This window comes from Staurois parvus, unplaced genomic scaffold (genome assembly GCF_062004578.1).
Source record: "Staurois parvus isolate SC_StPar_1 unplaced genomic scaffold, SC_StPar_1.0 ptg000203l, whole genome shotgun sequence".
Taxonomy (NCBI): Eukaryota; Metazoa; Chordata; class Amphibia; order Anura; family Ranidae; genus Staurois; species Staurois parvus.
Window position 1 is genome coordinate 849,886 of NW_028317999.1, and position 18,903 is coordinate 868,788.

Below are 18,903 nucleotides of genomic sequence, written 5' to 3' on the forward strand. Positions count from 1 at the left end.
GTAATGAACCTCTACTCCAGTGCCCCCTGCAGTGCACCTCTCCTCCATCTCCAGTCCTCCCTGTAGTGAACCTCTACTCCAGTGTCCCCTGCAGTGCACCTCTCCTCCATCCCCAGTGCCCCATGTAGTGCACTTCTCCTCCATCCCCAGTGCCCCCTAAGTGCACCTCTCCTCCATCTCTAGTGCCCCCTGTAGTGAACCCCTTCTCCATCTCCAGTGCCCATCCTAAGTGCACCTCTACTCCTATTCCAGTGCCCCCTGTAGTGCACCTTTCCTCTCTCAGTGCACCTTGTAGTGCATATCTTCTCTTTCTTTCCATCCTTTTAGTGCACCACTCCTCTATTCCCATGGACGCCCTTGTAGTGCATTTCCTCTGCTTCTCCAATGCCCACAGTAAGTACACCTCATTTCCTCCAATGGTCTTGTGATGCACCTCTCCTCCTTCTCTCACACAACCTGTAATATACCTCTCCAACCCCTCCACTGCCTTTGTATATCTAAATAAAAACCAAATATATATATATATATATATATATATATATATATATATATATATATATATATATATATATATATATATGGGCCTTGCGTACACAGTACCTAGAGATCATGTGGCTCACAAGCAGACTCCATTCAGCTAATTACGTGACGTCTGGTAGAACTAGAGTGGGTATTAGTGGTTACAGTAGGACATGAATACTTATGCAATAAAGTCTTTTCAGTAACATATACATTATTCTGCACAGAATAATTACTTCCGCACCATCAGAACAGCACTACAAGGCACCAAAAGTGCATTTGCACCTTTCTGGAAGAAGTGAATGTAAAGCTATATAAAAATATTTGTTGTGGGTTTGCAAACATAGCTAAATCATTGTTTACTTCTGCCTATTTACATATACGGTATTTCTTTATGTGCGCAGTGTTGAGATAACATTGCAGTACTCTGTTAATTTGTATTGCTACTGCATGGTGGGAGCATGGCTCAGTTCCAGATAGCTCATTTGAATACACTAGTTCCTTCCGGCAAAGGATTACATTGATCTGCAGGCACTAGAAGTCATGCATGGAAAAGCTAATCACTCAAGTGAGTCTAATGAAAAAGCAGTAGAGATACGGGAAAATGGCCAGGGATATATGTATAGTGGTGGAAGGCAGGAAACGCCAAGACTGCTGATAAGAGAAAAAATATGTGATTGCCGCACATCTTGTGCATTGTCCAATATATATCATGCACAGCTATTCTGCATAGCCTCAAGTCATTTTGTATTTGAAGTATATGCACCATGGCCTAAGTGTAAATATGAAGTGTTCTTGTGCGTGTGTGTATTTCATAGAACGTGCATACATAGAATGCATAGTCTTTTTCCAATGAAACAAGCTGATATCTGACAGTTTTATTTAGCAGGGAAGGCAGATGGATTTTCTCTAGCAGGTAACCTGCAGTATTTATGTTTAAAATAACATTTATATTGATGACTGTGGGTAAACAATGTGCAAGTTATACTAGAAATTAAGTACAACTGAAAATAAACTACACTTTTCTGTTAGTGAGGTATAACCCAAAAACACATCATATTTAAAGCAAACATATTATTGTTAATAGTTCTAGAAAAGTAAATGTTATGTATGCATATGTTAAGCTATGTCCCAGTGCCATAACTTATCAGAATGAAAGATATTTGAGGTAAAGCTGTGTCAGGAGCATTTTGCACACACAAGGTAGAGCTGTTCAGATGTCCAAAGCAAGTGTTCAGAGCAAATCTAAACCTACAGCTGATCCTCAACATTTTCTGTTGTTTTCAGTTGCCGTTAATGAAAGTAAATTCTGATTCACTAATGTAGTGGCTTGCATAAGTATTCACTCCATTGTACATTGCCATGCTATAACGTTACCCCATGGTAATAAAATGTGTTTAACTGGAATTGTATTTTTACAAATGAGTCAATAATATTGCAATAATAAATTAAAAAAAGACTTCTATGTACAGTGGAGGAAATAAGTATTTGATCCCCTGCTGATTTTGAATGTTTGCACACTCATAAAGAAATGATCAGTCTAAAAATTGAATGGTAGGTGTGTTGTAACACAGAGACAGAATAGCAACAAAAAGTTCAAAAGAAATGCATGTCTAACAAATTATGCACTGATTTGCATGTTCATGAGGGAAATAAGTATTTGGTCCCCTATCATTCAGCAGGATTTCTGGCTGCCAGGTGTCTTTCATACAGGTAACAAGCTGACATTAGAAGCAGTCTCTTAAAGGGAATGCTGCTAATCTCATTTTGTTACCTGTATAAAAGACACCTGTCCACAGGAGCAATCAAACAATCAGATTCCAAACTCGCAACCATGGCAAAGACCAAAGAGCTGTCCAAGGATGTCAGGGACAAGATTGTAGACCTACACAAGGCTGGAGTGGGCAACAAAACTATCGTCAAGCAGCTTGGTGAGAAGGTGACAACAGTTGGTGCAATCATTCGTAAATGGAAGAAACACAAAACAACTGTCAGTCTCCCTAGATCTAGGACATGCAAGATCTCACCTCGTGGAGTGTCAATGATCATGAGAACAGTGAGGAATCATCCCAGAACTACACGTGAGGGTCTTGTCAATGATCTTCAGGCAGCTGGGACCATAGTCACCAAAAAAACAATTGGTAACACACTACGCCGACAAGGATTGAAATCCTGCAGTGGCTGCAAGGTCCCTCTACTCAAGAAAGCACATGTCCAGGCCCGTCTGAAGTTTGCCACTGAACATCCGAATGATGCAGAGGAGGACTGGTTGAAAGTGCTGTGGTCAGGTGAGACCAAAATCGAGCTCTTTGGCATCAACTTAACTCGCCGTGTTTGGAGGAGAAGGAATGCTGCCTATGACCCCAAGAACACCATCTCACTGTCAAACATGGTGGTGGAAACATTCTGCTTTGGGGGTGTTTTTCGGCAAAGGGGACAGGGGAACTGCACTGCATCAAAAGGGACTATGGACGGGACGGGGACTTTTATGCTACTTTGAAGAGGTTTGCATATTCTATGGGTCCAAAATCATGCTGGAATTGCATAAAAGTAGTACGGGAACCTTTTCCAAAATAGCCAATGAGGTACACTGATGTTAATAGGCATCATTGAAAAAACGTGATGTCCATTGTCATGCGATTCTGTGCGACTGCTTTGTTAGGGTTTGGGGGTTATATTCGATATGTGAAAAGAGAGATCACACAAATACTTATAAGTAAAACATTTATTATAAGTAATGGCAGATACAGATAACGAAAATATAACAAGAATACTTAACTAAAGATGATGTTTCGCCGCGGGTCCCTCCATTACATGGCGTGGCCGATGATCAAAATAGACACATGCTTAACACATGCTCTAGGTTGAGACAAATATTTCCAGTCTAGCTGTGTTATATACTGGACTTGTGTGTAAGCAATCGACAACCCACCCCCCATGCAAACAAAAAGTAGAGCAGTGGTCTGGCTTGACTTGTCCAAATAGTCACATTCCTTTGTTATTTAAGGTAATCAGACCTTGTCCTCGTATAGTCCTTTAACCAAGGCTTGCAGGCACTGTTAAAAATTTGTGAGGCCAACATTACTAAGGAAGTATGTAAAATATACAATTTCCCAATCAGCGACTCAAATTGCATCTGAAATCACATAAGTGTGAATAGAGCTTATATCAAGTTCAGAGGACGCCCAATCTCATCTCTATTTTCCAACTTACCCACAATACAAATTTAGCCTGCACTGCCCCTGTTCGTCCTAAAAGCTATTTTGGATTTGTCCCAGTGCCTTTTCCTCACTCTATATTTCCGCCCACAAAGGATGTTGCACAAAAACCATGGATGCATGGAAGAACACAGCTAAGCCCTGATGGAAGAACAGAGCTAAACCCTGTTGGAAGCAGAGTTCACTGCATGACAGCAAGTGCCGATGCTGGGACTTGAGCCCCTGTCATCCCGGCAAAGCTTTACGAAGATCTTGGCACAGCGAACATGCGGGAAAGGAGGACAAACTGAGAATGTCAGCTTTACATCTCTCCTCTGCAAGGGGAGAACTTTCGATTACCATACAAGTACCAGTATCATGTACAAAAACTGAATTGTATTTGGGGAAAAGACTTAAAAAAAATAAATTACTTCTGCCTTAACCTATCGTTTCAGTATTTATAATATTTAGTGGCTGCTTTATATGTATGTAGCACATTTATACAAATGATACCGTTAAACAATCTTGTTTTAAATGTATGTAAGGGTGCCCATATTCACAGTATAAATTTGAGCGTTGTGCTTCCTGTATCTTACTAAAATGAAAGTATCTGACTGCACTTCTCTCAGTAAAGGTCTATGAATGGCTACAAGTTATGTCTATATGTCTATTTCTGAACAAATGTTTCCCAGCTTAAGTTACAATAGACTTTCCTGGCAGCTGGTTCTGTACACAATATTCTTACAAATGTTACAACACAGATGATTGAATTGTCTGATATAGAGTGTTGTACCCTCTAGTGGCTACAAAATAGCATAGGAAATATCATCATGAAGCAAGCATTGTACAGTTATTTAAAGCGGGACTAAACTCTCCTATCCTTCACAGCCAAAGAAGCTGCCATCTTAGCCTCTGTTTGATCTGCAGTTGCTATTGTGCTGCACATGTGATCAATTATGACACCAGCCAATTGATGTCTTGACAGAGATTACAAATAAAAATTGAATAACTTCAGTTATTTAACAGTACACATTCATAATTCATAATCCATCAGACTGTCACCTACCCTCCTCACCTTTAGGCACACCCTGAAAACCCATCTCTTCAGGGAAGCCTACCCCGCCCTCACCTAACAGCCAATCTCCTCCACTCCTCCTACCACTCCATCCCCCACAGCCACTTCCTCCTGTGCCACTATCCCCTCCCTCCTAGATTGTAAGCTCGAAAGAGCAGGGCCCTCGAACCCCTCGTGTATTGTTTTGTTACTGTATTGTCTCATGTACTGTCCCCCACTATAATGTACAGCGCTGAGCAAACCTTTTGGCGCTATATAAATACTGTATATTAATAATAATAATAATAATAATAATAATAACAATTAAAAAAATATTTTAATACTTTGAAATGATCATAGTTTTGCATGACAAGAGTTTTACAAAGTATTTTTCAGCAAGCAAGCTGCATACAAGTTCTAACATGACTTTAAATGCAAAAAAAAAAGAAAAAAAAACAAACAAACAATGCCCCTTTAAATTAACTCAGGACACAACATTAGGCTATGCACCCCTGGAATTTAGGGGCCATTCCTGCTAGGACCTCTTCCTCTGGTAGACGAAGACTGCTCACAGGGCAGGTGAGAGGCATTCATCAGGATGCCAATACTTGGCTCTGCCTTTTGATGTCAAGCAGTGGTGCCAAGCAGAGCCCCTTCCTTAACTTCCTGCTTGACCAGCACATATCAAAAACCATAAATTAATCCAGGGGTGATCATATCCTTGGGGCAAGCTATGCACGTCTAGAACTTTGGAGTCATTGCTGCTAGGGCCTCTTCCTTTATTATGTAGACTGAATCAATTCTCCCTTCTAGGGCAGGAGAGGAATGAGAGGTATTCATCCAGATGCCATAACTGTGCTCCTGGTTTTCAATACCCAATTGGTGTTGAGCAGAGCCCCTACTTCCTGCCTCACCAGCACATATTAAGAACCATAAATGAATTCGGGGCTGGCATAACACTGGGACACACTATGCACCTCTGGAACTTAAAAGCCATTTCTGCTATGACCTCTTCCCTGTATGTAGACTGAGACTCTGTTCACTTCTTGTTCAAGTGAGAGGCATTCATCAAGATGTCCTAAATTTGCTCCTAGTTTTCAATATGCAACCAGCGCCCCTTTCAGTGCCAACCAGCTCCACCGCTTTACTTTCTGCCTGACTAGCACAAATTAGGAGCCATAAGAGAGTACAAGGTATCACATTAGTTGAAGGCGGGGTCCATAACTGTTTTTGAACAGGGGGCCCTTTGGCATATGCGTCCACCTAGGGCTGAACTAGATGCCAAAACCGAGTGGCGGGGGGGGGGGGGAGCACAATGTGAAAAGGCTCACCATCAAGAGAAAGGTCTCTACTTGTCACTGGCAAGTGAAAAAAGGCAATCCCTTGTTCTACAACAAGCATCTGTAATAACTTACCTCTTCCCTGAAGGAAGTTGTGCTAGTGTTCATTTTTCTTGCATGTCTAAGAAACATTCTAGCTACACAGAGACAACACGTACAGTTTATTGTATCCCCTACTTCAAGTGACTGCAGCAGCATGTAGCTTTTAAAGCAAACACAAGATGCTGTCAAATGCTTCAGTAAAGAAGCTGAATTCTTCTGTCTACTGGATCTGCCCACAAAGTGTCAGCTTAAATTGTGAACAGGCGAATGCTGTAATTTAAAAGGATTGTTTTATTAAAACGTCATTGGATTTTTTTGAACTATGTGTTTTAAATGACAAGCCTTGCAAAGTAAACGGCAGGTACACTCCTGAATTCACTCCCAGTTCTTGGTATGACAAATCAAGCCACTGCACAATTTAATTTCACATCTGGAAAGCAAAAAAAGGTCCGCTATTACTCATACAAACAAATGGCAACATAAAAGGTGCTTTGTATGTAGGAGTTGCCTTTTGCTCCCTAACACTTTCTGTCATTCTGGATCATCACTTCAGGACTGCATGTCCTTGTCTGGGTTTTACGGTCTGCAGAGTAAACAAAGCACACTTTAAACCTATTCAGAAGTGGTGTGCAGATCTGTGATTAGGAAAGCAGTCATTTTCTGTGTGTCAGTTGGTTTGTCAATTTGCTAATTAACAAACACATTTCCATAACAGCTACTGAACTCTGCTATTGTATGTGGAGCAGAAGCTTTGAAGCAGTGAAATGCAGATAAATGTGGGTAAACAGAAATCAGTATGATCAGCTTGGTGTCTTAATATAAGGTTGGCTTCATTGACATGTGTGCCAGTTAGATATGTTGCATGTGTGCTGGTGTGCTTTCCAGCAAAACAAGTGTTATGTAGGGATGAATGGTAACAAATGTACAACATGCATAAAGTGTACAACGCAAGTACAACACACAACTATGCATGTTAGCCATACTTATGGTGCGATGCAGGGTGATTAGAGCTTATTTAAAATCAATGGACTCAAATCGCACTGTATCACATGTAAATTAAACAGGAATGTGCTGCGCGTTCCTCTGCAATTCATAGCGTGAACTAGGGGCTAATGTTCTCAGGGTTCTTAAAATAATTAAAACATAATTATTGCATACATTTGTGAGGTCTTAAAGGGGTATTAAACCTTCTCCTTCTTTATTAAAAAAAGAGATTATACCTATGCTTTGCACTGGAATATTGCACCTCTGTTTTACATCCTGTTTTTTTTTTTTGGGATTTCCAGCTGAGTCTTCCTTCATTAACATACAATGAAGAAGAAGACCAGCTTCTAAATAGTCAACTCTGTTATGCAGGGTACACACTAAGTTTTTTTTCTTCAACCCAGTGGGGGCTGAATGAAAGAAAAAAAAAAAAAACTTACAGATCTCCACACAAATGATGCTAGTGTGGCTACCTTTCCCTCTGAGCCAGGGGTATTGAATTAAAATACAGTCACTAATATTTTCTTCTCGTCGAGGTCCGAATAGGGTGTGCCCATCAGCGTGCCCCCTTACATTAGGTGTTGCCATTAGAGTGCAACTTTACATCATGTATTCCCATCACATCAGGTTGCCCATCAGAGTGCTCCTTTACATCAGGTATCACCATCACATTGCAAACTTACATCAGATATTCCTGTCAGAGTGCCCCTTAACATAAAATGTGCCCATCAGAGTGCCCCCCAACATAAAATGTATCCATCAGAGTGCCGCTTAACATAAAATGTGCCCATCAGAGTGCCCCCCAACATAAAATGTATCCATCAGAGTGCCGCTTAACATAAAATGTGCCCATCAGAGTGCCCCTTAACATAAAATAAGCGGCATGCTGATGGGCACATTTTATGTCAAGGGGCACTCTGATGAGCACATTTATATTAAGGGGCACTCTGATGGATACATTTTATGTTAAGGGGCACTCTGATGGGCACATTCTATGTCGTGCCCATCAGAGTGTACCTTAACCTCTTGGCGCCGGCCACATGCAAATGTGCGGCCTCCTGGCGGCTGGGTCTTGACACCGAGCGGCCGCACATTTGCGTGCAATTAAGAAAAACATATGTGCTGAGAGTGCGCGCCCTGCACACTCCCAAAACACATGTATGGTATTCACGGAAAGGTCCTGATCTCCTCTTGCGAACGGGACCTTTCCCGATCATGTGACCGCTGTGACAGCGAATCACGGTGGTCACATGACCCTAAAACCCCGCCCCACCTCCCGGCTTCTGAAAGCCTTAAAGGGCCGGGAGGCGCCAGCGCCAAGGGGTTAAATCCAGTTTACAACCAATAACGAGATCTGCTAGCACAGTACAGACTAAGTTAATGATGGTAAACACACCTTTCCAGCCCCCTCACAACCAAAGATAATACACAGCATTTTTCATTGCGGGACTTAAAATAACAGCACATCTAATATGGTAAAAAAAACATTTTTGAAATATTATACGTAAGTTAAGCAATGTAAATCAACATGTAACAAATAAAAAGTAGGTGTTATCTCAGTTTTTCTGCAAAGTGGAAATACACTATAAGCACAGGGGTGTGAATGCAGCTAAAATGGTATGGGCCTTACCCCATAGGCTCCTGTGCATATGCTGTCAGTAGTTCCACCCCTAAAATGGATGTCAGTAACTGATGAATATGCAAATTTTAAAGCTTGCGTTACATAATAAATCACCAAAAATGGATTAACTGGAAACAAAAAATTCAAAGTAAACCATTAAAGTGAAACTACAGTTGGAAAAATAAAAATTGTGAACAGGCACACTCACTCTTCTGTTATAAAATACACTTACCTGCCTGTTCACAATACCCTGAAGAATGTACATTGAGCTGTGTTCCAGAACACCGCTTAGGTGCTGAGATAACTGCACTCCTGGCCATGCAAGGGAGTGACATCACCCCATGCTGAGCAATAAAGCCGGCCAGAAACCAGCACCCAAAAGAAGCCAGGGAGAAGGTACCAGCACTAGCGAGGGACCTGGTGGGACTGTTGGAACAGAGGTAGGTATTACAGCTATTATTTCCACTTTAAAGTAGTGCTAAACCCAAAAGCAAACATTATATTGCAGCTTACCTATTCTTAGATGTGGTGATTGTATCAGTTTTCTTTTTTAGGCTTGCTTTTATTTTCACCTGGTAATTTGGCCATAAAGTCTTTTGTTTCTCAACAGAACAAGCTCTCCTGCAAATGTATCAATTACAGGAATGAGACAAACCATTTAACACTGACTGACAGGGGTGCCAACAATGATCAGCTTTTATGTAAAACCTTTATCCTAAAAAGGAAAAAAAAACTGTTGCTGTAACTGCTTGTGTTACTACAATGTGAGCTGGAGTTTGGCTTCAGTTTGTTAGTGTATCTGAATCTGCTTGCTTGTACATCTAACACTCCCCTCCCCCCAGATTAATAACGTTGCTTTCTGCTGTGCCCCGTGCCCCCTGTGCTCCTTCATCCAGGAAATATACAGGAAATGTGTTACTGGCCAGATCACCAGGTGAAAACAGAAGGGAAAAAAAGCCCACTAATGCAGCCACCACATCAAATGATTGCCAAGATGCAATATATTAGATTTCTGGTTTTGGGATTAATACCGGTTTAACATCCTATAGACAGTAAACTACAGCAAAATATCTTGCTAGCGCGCTAACAAATCATCCCAGCTGAAAAACCTTATTATATACCCAGAAATTAATTTATGTTCTTATAAAGGTTTCTGAAAGCATGCCATCTACATGCTTCCGCAGAGCCTGTACTTGTGAAACTCGAAAAATTAGAATATCGTGCAAAAGTTAATTTATTTCAGTAATGCAACTTAAAAGGTGAAACTAATATATGAGATAGACTCATTACATGCAAAGCTAGATAGTTCAAGCCGTGATTTGTCATAATTGTGATGATTATGGCTTACAGCTCATGAAAACCCCAAATCCACAATCTCAGAAAATTAGAATATTACATGCAATCAATAAAACAAGGATTGTACATAGAACAATATCAGATCTCTGAAAAGTATAAGCATGCATATGTACTCAGTACTTGGTTTGGACTCCTTTTGCAGCAATTACTGCCTCAATACGGTGTGGCATGGAAGCTATCAGCCTGAGGCACTTCTGAGGTGTTACGGTAGACCAGGATGCTTCAATAGCGGCCTTCAGCTCTTCTGCATTGTTCGGTCTCATGTCTCTCATCTTTCTCTTGGCAATGCCCCATAGATTCTCTATGGGGTTCAGGTCAGGTGAGTTTGCTGGCCAATCAAGCACAGTAATCCCACGATCATTGAACCAGGTTTTGGTGCTTTTGGCAGTGTGGACAGGTGCCACGTCCTGCTGGAAAATGAAGTCAGCATCCCCATAAAGCTTGTCCGTGGAAGGAAGCAGGAAGTGCTCCAAAATCTCCTGGTAGATGACTGCGTTGACCCTGGACTTAATGAAGCACAGTGGACCAACACCAGAAGATGACATGGTTCCCCAAATCAACACAGACTGTGGAAACTTCACACTGGACTTCAAGCATCTTGCAGTGTGTGCCTCTCCATTCTCCCCCCATAATCTGGGTCCTTGGTTTCCAAATGAAATTCAAAAGTTGCTCTCATCAGAAAAGAGGACTTTGAACCACTGAGCAACAGACCAGGTCTGTTTTTCTTTAGCCCAGGTAAGACGATTCTGACGTTGTTTGTTGTTCAGGAGTGGCTTGACAAGAGGAATACGACATTTGAAGCCCATGTCCAGGATCCGTCTGTGTGTGGTGGCTCTTGATGCACTGACTCCAGCCTCAGTATACTCCTTGTGAAAGTCCCCAACACTTTTGAATGGCCTTTTCCTGACAATCCTTTCCAGGCTGCGGTCATCCCTGCTGCTTGTGCACCTTTTTCTTCCACACTTTTCCCTTCCACATAACTTTCTATTAATGTGCTTTGATATAGCACTTTGGGAACATCCAACTTCTTTTACAATTACCTTTTGAGGCTTTTCCTGCTTATGGAGGGTTTCAGTGATAGTTTTCTGCACAACTGTCAGGTCAGCAGTCTTTCCCATGATTGTGATTCCTACTGAACCAGACTGAGAGACCATTTAAAGGCTCAGGAACCCTTTTCAAGTGTTATGGCTTAATTGGCTGATTAGAGTGGGACACTTTGAGCCTAGAATATTGCACCTTTTCACAATATTCTAATTTTCTGAGATTGTGGATTTGGGGTTTTCATGAGCTGTAAGCCATAATCATCACAAGTATGACAAATCACGGCTTGAACTATCTTGCTTTGCATGTAATGAGTCTATCTTATATATTACTGTAGTTTCACTTTTTAAGTTGCATTACTGAAATAAATGAACTTTTGCACGATATTCTAATTTTTCGAGTTTCACCTGTGTGTCTGGGTTCATGCACCAGTCTCTGCATACCTGTCAAACTATGTGGGTGAGTCCATACAGCTGATGTGTACCCATTCGCTTTCTATAGGCTGCCTGCACGCTGCTCAGCAGTAAAAGAAAAAAAAAAAGCAACACAAACAGCTCAGCATGCTGCTGTGTGAACTAGCACTTATAGAAGAAAACATTTATAAAGTGTTAGCCAGAAGCACAGTAATATTTACTGAAAGCATTGCTAAGCAAGACGCTGGCTTCCATCTTGCTTGCTTCTGTATGCTCAAGCGTCACTCCTATTTCCTGGCCTTACTTTCCTGCTGTTGTGCAAGACTCTGGTTCAACAAATACATTTTATCCTCACTGTTCTACCTCGGGAAGCAGCGGCATCAATTTGAACTCCAGAGAAGACAATGCACTGAATAAATATATGTGGCTGTCCAAAGTTGTCATGGAAACTACAGATAACAAGCATGTAAAATGACATAATAAAGTAGATATGTATATAAGTAATGTCATATGAACACTGGATTTGTACAATTTCTATTGGAAAATGTTATTCTTTTGTGTTCCCATTCATTGTGCTCATACATATGCAGTAAGTCATACAAGTGTCTGAATTGGTCTGGTCAAAGCATCAATAGAGATGATGGCATTTACAGGGAGTTATCTACTTAACTGCGACAAGCAAAATACACAATCTTAACTTGTGAATGGGTTGCTGTAAAAATACTGCAAGTATTCAGATTCCTTGGCAGGAAAAGCAATTGTTTAGTGCCTTTTTATGCGACATTTTACTGCTATCTACGAGAGCCAAATTCCCAATGATAAAGCGTGGTTTAAAACAAGCGTATTTCTCTTCTACTCACATACAGTACACTGACATTTACACCGTGCTCTGCTCTATATATACACAGCAATGTCTCTCTGTAGGAGGCCTCATGCCCACTGAGAGGTGATCCCTGGTGCATGAAATCCTGATGTTTAGGTGCAGGCGGAAGGCCCAGGAGCACCATCCAACCCTGTTCTGGTAGCCAGTTAAACGCTATGAGGGGTTGAGCTACTGCAGCAAAGCTGTGCCCAGTGTGCATGAGGCCTAATTCTCCTCCTTCCCCCCGAGCTTCACTTACAATTTGGTATTGCTGGGACCAACGCATGAAGGAGACTCCTTAGTTTAGAGATACTAATGAAAAAAAAAAAACACACAACCCTTCATACCTTAGCGGTTCTTTCACATGGGTGACCAGATTCAATGGCTGAACCAAGGTGTTACCACCCCCAGCTGCCCACCCAAATTTTAACACTGAAGCAGTATTAAGCCTAAAGCAAACATGTAACATATTGCAGCTTACCAATCATTGGATGTGGTGGCTGCATCAGTTTCCTTTGGCTTCTTTCCCCTCTGTTTTCACCAGGTGATTAGGCCAGTAACACACCTCCAGCGTTAGTGAGACACAGCTCTGGAAGAAAAAGAAGCAGGCACAGCAGACAGCAGCATTGTTAGTCTGAGTGTAGTGTTCTGTTGAATGTATTAGCAGACTTAAATACACTAACAAATTGAAACCAAACTCTAGCTTACACTTTATCATCAGTTACAGCAAAAAAAATTTTTCTTTTGGGATAAAGGTTTTCCACGAATAAATAAAAGCTGATTGTTTTAATCACCCCTGCTAGTGTTCAATGGTTTGTCTCATCCATGTAAACGGATACATTCTACTGGAGAGGTTGGGCTTTTTGAAGAACAACTGGCTGGACCGCCAAATGAAAACAGAAGAAAAAGTCTAGAAAAAGGAAATGAATGCAGCCAACACATAAATATACAGAAATAATTAGTAAACTACAATATAATAACTGTTTTCTTTGGGGTGTAACACCACTTTAAAGCCTGACAGGGCTCTACACACGCCACAGGAATTTTAATTTGGGATGCAGAGTTTGACAGGTGGCATTGTTTTTCAAACTCGCCCATTGAGACCACTGGGGGAGCACTGCAACCATGAACCAAACCCTTGGCTCAGAGGTGTAGCACGGTCCCGCAGACATGCAGCCTTTTTCTTCGCACTGCACATGACACCAGCATCGCAGTGAAAATGGGGCACTTATAAAATTGTTTTCTTTGTGCCCTACCAGTGACCTGCATTTATTCAGTGAGGAAAAATGCAGGTCACCGTAGACCGTCTGAATGAGCCCTAATGCATTTTTATAAAAAAGCTTTAAAAGGAGAAGTACAGCCAAAGCTATTTTGGCTGTACTTCTCCTTTGGAACAAACTGCACTTCTGTGACTCATTTTCAGCTGACAGCGGGTCAAAGCCTGCTGTCGGCTGACATCACAGAACCGGTCCAGGCTGGGGAAGGATCGTGACCATATGGTTGGGATCCACCCCAGAGTCTGGAAAGGCACCTGGCTCAGCCTCTTAGTGAGCTGCTGAGAGCCTGAGCCAGTCGTTCCCTCCCCTCCACAGCCCAGCACTTCAGTGAGCGTTGGGTGGGGGGGTGTCAGAGCAGACAGCGATGACTGACAGTCACTGTTCCCTGCTCAGAGTGGCGGTGAGAACCCAGCGATCAGCAGGCATGTGCTTGCTGAGTTCTCACCTTTAGAGCTGGTGGGGGGACAGATGCAGCTTCGGACCGATGCTGCATCCACCTAGGTAAGCGTGATTTAAAAAAAAATAATGCTTCTCCACATACTAAAATAAGTGATGAGGTATAATCGTGCTAACACAGTCTAGGTCTCCATGAATACCAAACAGGAACTCTTGGCAACTGCTGGACTCCTGCCATATGGACATTTAAGCCCTATTCATATCTACACTATATTGCCAAAAGTATCGGGGTGCTTGCCGTCACACACACACATGAATTTTAATGGCATCCCAGTCTTAGTCCATAAGTTTCAATTTTGAGTTGGCCCACTCTTTGCAGCTAGAACAGCTTCAACTCTCCTAGGAAGGTTGTCCACAAGGTTTAGGAGTGTGTCTATGGGAATGTTTGACCATTCTTCCAAAAGCGCATTTGTGAGGTCAGGCACTGATGTCGGATGAGAAGGCCTGGCTCGCAGTCTCCACTCTAATTCATCCCAAAGGTGTTCTATCGGGTTGAGGTCAAGACTCTGTGCAGGCCAGTCTACTTCATCCACCAAACTCGCTCATCCATGTCTTTATGGACCTTGCTTTGTGCACTGGTGTACAGTCATGTTGGAACAGGAAGGGGCCATCCCCAAACTGTTCCCACAAGGTTGGGAGCATAAAATTGTCCAAAATGTCGTGCTCTAACCCCGCTCTGTCATTTTTTACATGGCCTACCACTTCACGGCTGAGTTGCTGTTGTTCCCAGTTACTTCCACTTAGTTATAATACCACTAGCAGTTGACCATGGAATATTTAGTTGCAAGGAAATTTCATGGATAGACTTATTGCACAGGTGGCAACCTATCACGGTACATGCTTGAATTCACTGAGCTCCTGAATGTGACCCATTCTTTCACTAATGTTTGTAGAAGCAAGCCTAGGTGCTTGACGTTATACACCTGTGGTCATGGCGGTGATTTGAACACCTGGTTCCAATGATTTGGAGGGGTGTCCCAATACTTTTGCCAATATATTGTATGTGTTTTAGTGTGTTGTAAGTACATTGTTCATTTTATGCATATTATACATTTGTTACCATTCAGCTCTATATAACATTTGTTTTGCTGGAAACCACACCAACATACAGGCAATATACCTAAAGACCCGTACATACAATGAGAATACTGGACGAATGACCATCTGTTTTTTTTTTTTGCATGTTAGTCTCATATTGAAAGTGAAGAGGTTACTAAAGTTACGAAAATTCCTATACGACAGAAAGAAAATTTGGAAGAGATGTAATGTACAGTACAGTGCCTTGAAAAAGTATTCATACCCCTTGAAATTTTCCACATTTTGTCATTTTACACCCAAAAACGTAAATGTATTTTATTGGGATTTTATGTGATAGACCAACACAAAAGTAGCACATAAATGTGAAGTGGGAGGAAAATGATAAATGTTTATTTTTTACAAATAAATATCTGAAAAATGTGGCGTAAATTTGTATTCAGCTTCCGTTACTCTGATACCCCTAACTAAAATCTAGTGGAACCAACTGACTTCAGATATAATTGGATATCCTTTGTGCTTATATGGATGACCCTAACTGCTTAGCTGATGTCACCTTATACCATAAAGTAAACCAATATACAAAAAAATAGTGAAGCGCTATTAATAAAATATTGATAATACAAATTGTGATAATAAAGTGATGGGCAATAATACACTGTGCTCTGATCTGCAAGGATCAATAAGGTGGCAATTATAGTAATATCAAAATAATTGTGACAATCCTCAGTGATAAATCAGAAAATTATTCCAAATAATCATAAATATAAATGACCCCCTATACTAACCATTCAAAGTAATAGTGACACAAAAAACATGGTCCCTTTCAATAAGGGAGAATACACTTGTGATATTAACGTGCAAAAGAACAATACATTATAGTGCTTTAAATACCAAGGTATATAAACATATGCAAATGCATAATAATCCCCAAAAATATTCCAATGAATATTTGTACTGTGATCTATAAACAACAAACAACAAAAACAATCATGCAGGTACTGATGTGCTCTGGTGATCTTCACTCAGGTGTCAAAAATATCCTCAAACAGCAGCAATGCCTGCTCACCTCCACACATTGACCAACACACTTTTAGGATCACCTTAAACCTGAATCCTTAAGGTTACTTCCTCCACCCCTGTCCCAGTGTGTTATTGCCCATCACTTTATTTATTATTACAATTTGTATTATCAATATTTTATTAATAGCGCTTTACTATTTTTTTGTAAACTGACTTCAGATGTCACCTAATTTGTAAATAAGAGTCCACCTGTGTGTAATTTAATCTCACTATAAATATAGCTGTTCTGTGAAGCCCTCAGATTTTTGTTAGAGAACATTAGTGAATAAACAGCATCATGAAGGCCAAGGAGAACACCAGACAGGTCAGGAATAAAGTTGTGAAGTTTAAAGCAGAGTTAGGTTATAAAAAAATATCCCAAGTTATGAACATCTCACGGAGCACTATTCAATCCATCCTTCAAAAGTGGAAAGAGTAGGGTACAATGCAAACCTACCAAGACATGGCCATCTACATAAACTGACAGGCCGGACAAGGAGAGCATTAATTAGAAAAGCAGCCAAGAGGCCCATGGTAACTCTGGAGGAGCTTCAAAGATCCACAGCTCAGGTGGGAGAATCTGTCCACAATACAACTTTTAGATGTGCATTCCACAAGTCTGGCCTTTATGGAAGAGTGGCAAGAAGAAAGCTATTGTTGAAAGAAAGCCATAAGAAGTCCCATTTGTGAGAAGACATGTGAGGGACACAGCAAACATGTGGAAGGAGGTGCTATGGTCAGATGAGACCAAAATTTTACTTTTTGGCCTAAAAGTAAAACACTATCTGTGGTGGAAAACTAACACAGTACATCGCCCTGAACACACCATCACCACCGTGAAACATGGTGGTGGCAGCATCATGCTGTGGGAATGTTTTTCTTCAGCAGGGACAGGGAAGCTGGCCAGAGTTGATGGGAAGATGGATGATGCCAAATACAGAGCAATCTTAGAAGATAACCTGTTAAGAGTCTGCAAAAGACTTGAGACTGGGGCAGAGGTTCACCTTCCAGCAGGACAACGACCCTAAACATACAGCCAGAGCTACAATGGAATGGTTTAGATCAAAGCATATTCATGTGTTAGAATGGCCCAGTCAAAGTCCAGACCTAAATCCAATTGAGAATCTGTGGCAAGACTTGAAAATTGCTGTTCACAGACGCTCTCAATCCAATCTGACAGAGCTTGAGCTATTTTGCAAAGAAAAATGGGCAAAATTCACTCTCTAGATGTGCAAAGCTGGTAGAGACATACCCAGGGGCGGACTGACAACACTTGGGGCCCCCAGGCAATAGGGGATCATGGGGCCCCTGTGTCCTTGCCCAAACTCAAAAAAGCCTATGAAAAAGGTACCAGGGACATCTCATGGGGCCCCCTACTGACCCTGGGCCCTCGGGCAGTGCCCGAGTTTCCAAATGGTCAGTCCACCCCTGGACATACCCAAAAAAATATGCAGCTGTAGTTGCAGAGAAAGGTGGTTCTACAAAGTATTGACTCAGGGGGCTGAATACAAATGTACGCCACACTTTTCAGATATTTGTTTGTAAACATTTTGAAAACCATTTATCATTTTCTTTCCACTTCAAAATTATTTGCATTTGGTCTATCACATAAAATCCCAATAAAATAAATTTACGGTTTTGGTTGTAACATGACAAAACGTGGAAAATTTCAAGGCACCGTATTTGTATTGTATTTTTGGCTAAAAACGCAATTGATTAAACAAAAATCATACAATCTGGTATAGTACAATAAAATTTTCATGCTTGTGCCTTCAAATAAATTCAGATGAAAGCTGTGTACTAACAATCAGATTATCGTATGATATTTTTTGTATGATTTTCTGATTGTCTGTACTAGGCTTTACTGACACAGCCTAAGACAGAGTTTAATACCCGCATCATCAGGCATCATACATTTTTCCTGAATCTGTGTTGTGAATCAAGCTGATCATACCTCTTTGTTTACCCACATTTTTCTACAATTGACTGCTTCAAAGCTTCTGCTCCACAGACAACAGCAGAGTTCAGTAGCTGATATGGAAACATGTTTGTTAATTAACAAATTGACAAACCAGCTGACACACAGAAAATGATTGCTTTCCTAATCACAGATCTGCACACCACTTCTGAATAGGCTGTTCTTTTTCCTTATTGGTATTTCTAAAATCCGGAGTCTCCTGCTTGCACTGGTCCAAGGAAACTGAAGTATAACAGATGCTGGAGGGAAGGAGGAGGATTATACAGAGAGACATTTCCATCTACACTGTGTGCACAATTATTAGACAAGTTGTATTTTCGAGGATTAATTTAAATTATTGAACAACTGCAGTATTCTCTGTCAATCCAAAATGTTAATAAACCTCAAACCTGAATAGTTAAGAAAGTAAAAGTGAGGTTTTGGCTTTCTCAGGAGAATTTCTATGTGTGCACAATTCTTGGGCAACTATTAGTGTGCAGAATTATTATGCAACTAAATTAAAAATGAAAAATTTCCCATCTCACTTATTTTCATCTGTTAAAGTGAGAATAATAAACAAACAACTCAAAATTTACAAAATAATAATTTCTGACATTTAAAAAAATAAATAAAATAATCAGTGACCAAAATAGCCACCCTTCTTTTCAATAACAGTCATAAGCCTTC

General features: G+C 40.9%; 1 protein-coding gene across 4 annotated transcripts in view; it reads right to left on the reverse strand.

Moving 5' to 3' along the window:
• DTNA (dystrobrevin alpha) overlaps positions 1-18,903 on the reverse strand; it is a 339,219-nt gene that overhangs the window by 276,387 nt on the left and 43,929 nt on the right. For 3 of the 4 annotated variants that reach the window (XM_089678322.1, XM_089678320.1, XM_089678321.1), the window contains one exon: positions 12,911-13,018. The exons of the other annotated variant lie outside the window; for it this stretch is intronic. The gene's annotated coding sequence lies outside the window, so the exon portion shown is untranslated. The remainder of the gene's footprint in view (positions 1-12,910; positions 13,019-18,903) is intronic. 4 annotated transcript variants of the gene reach the window in all.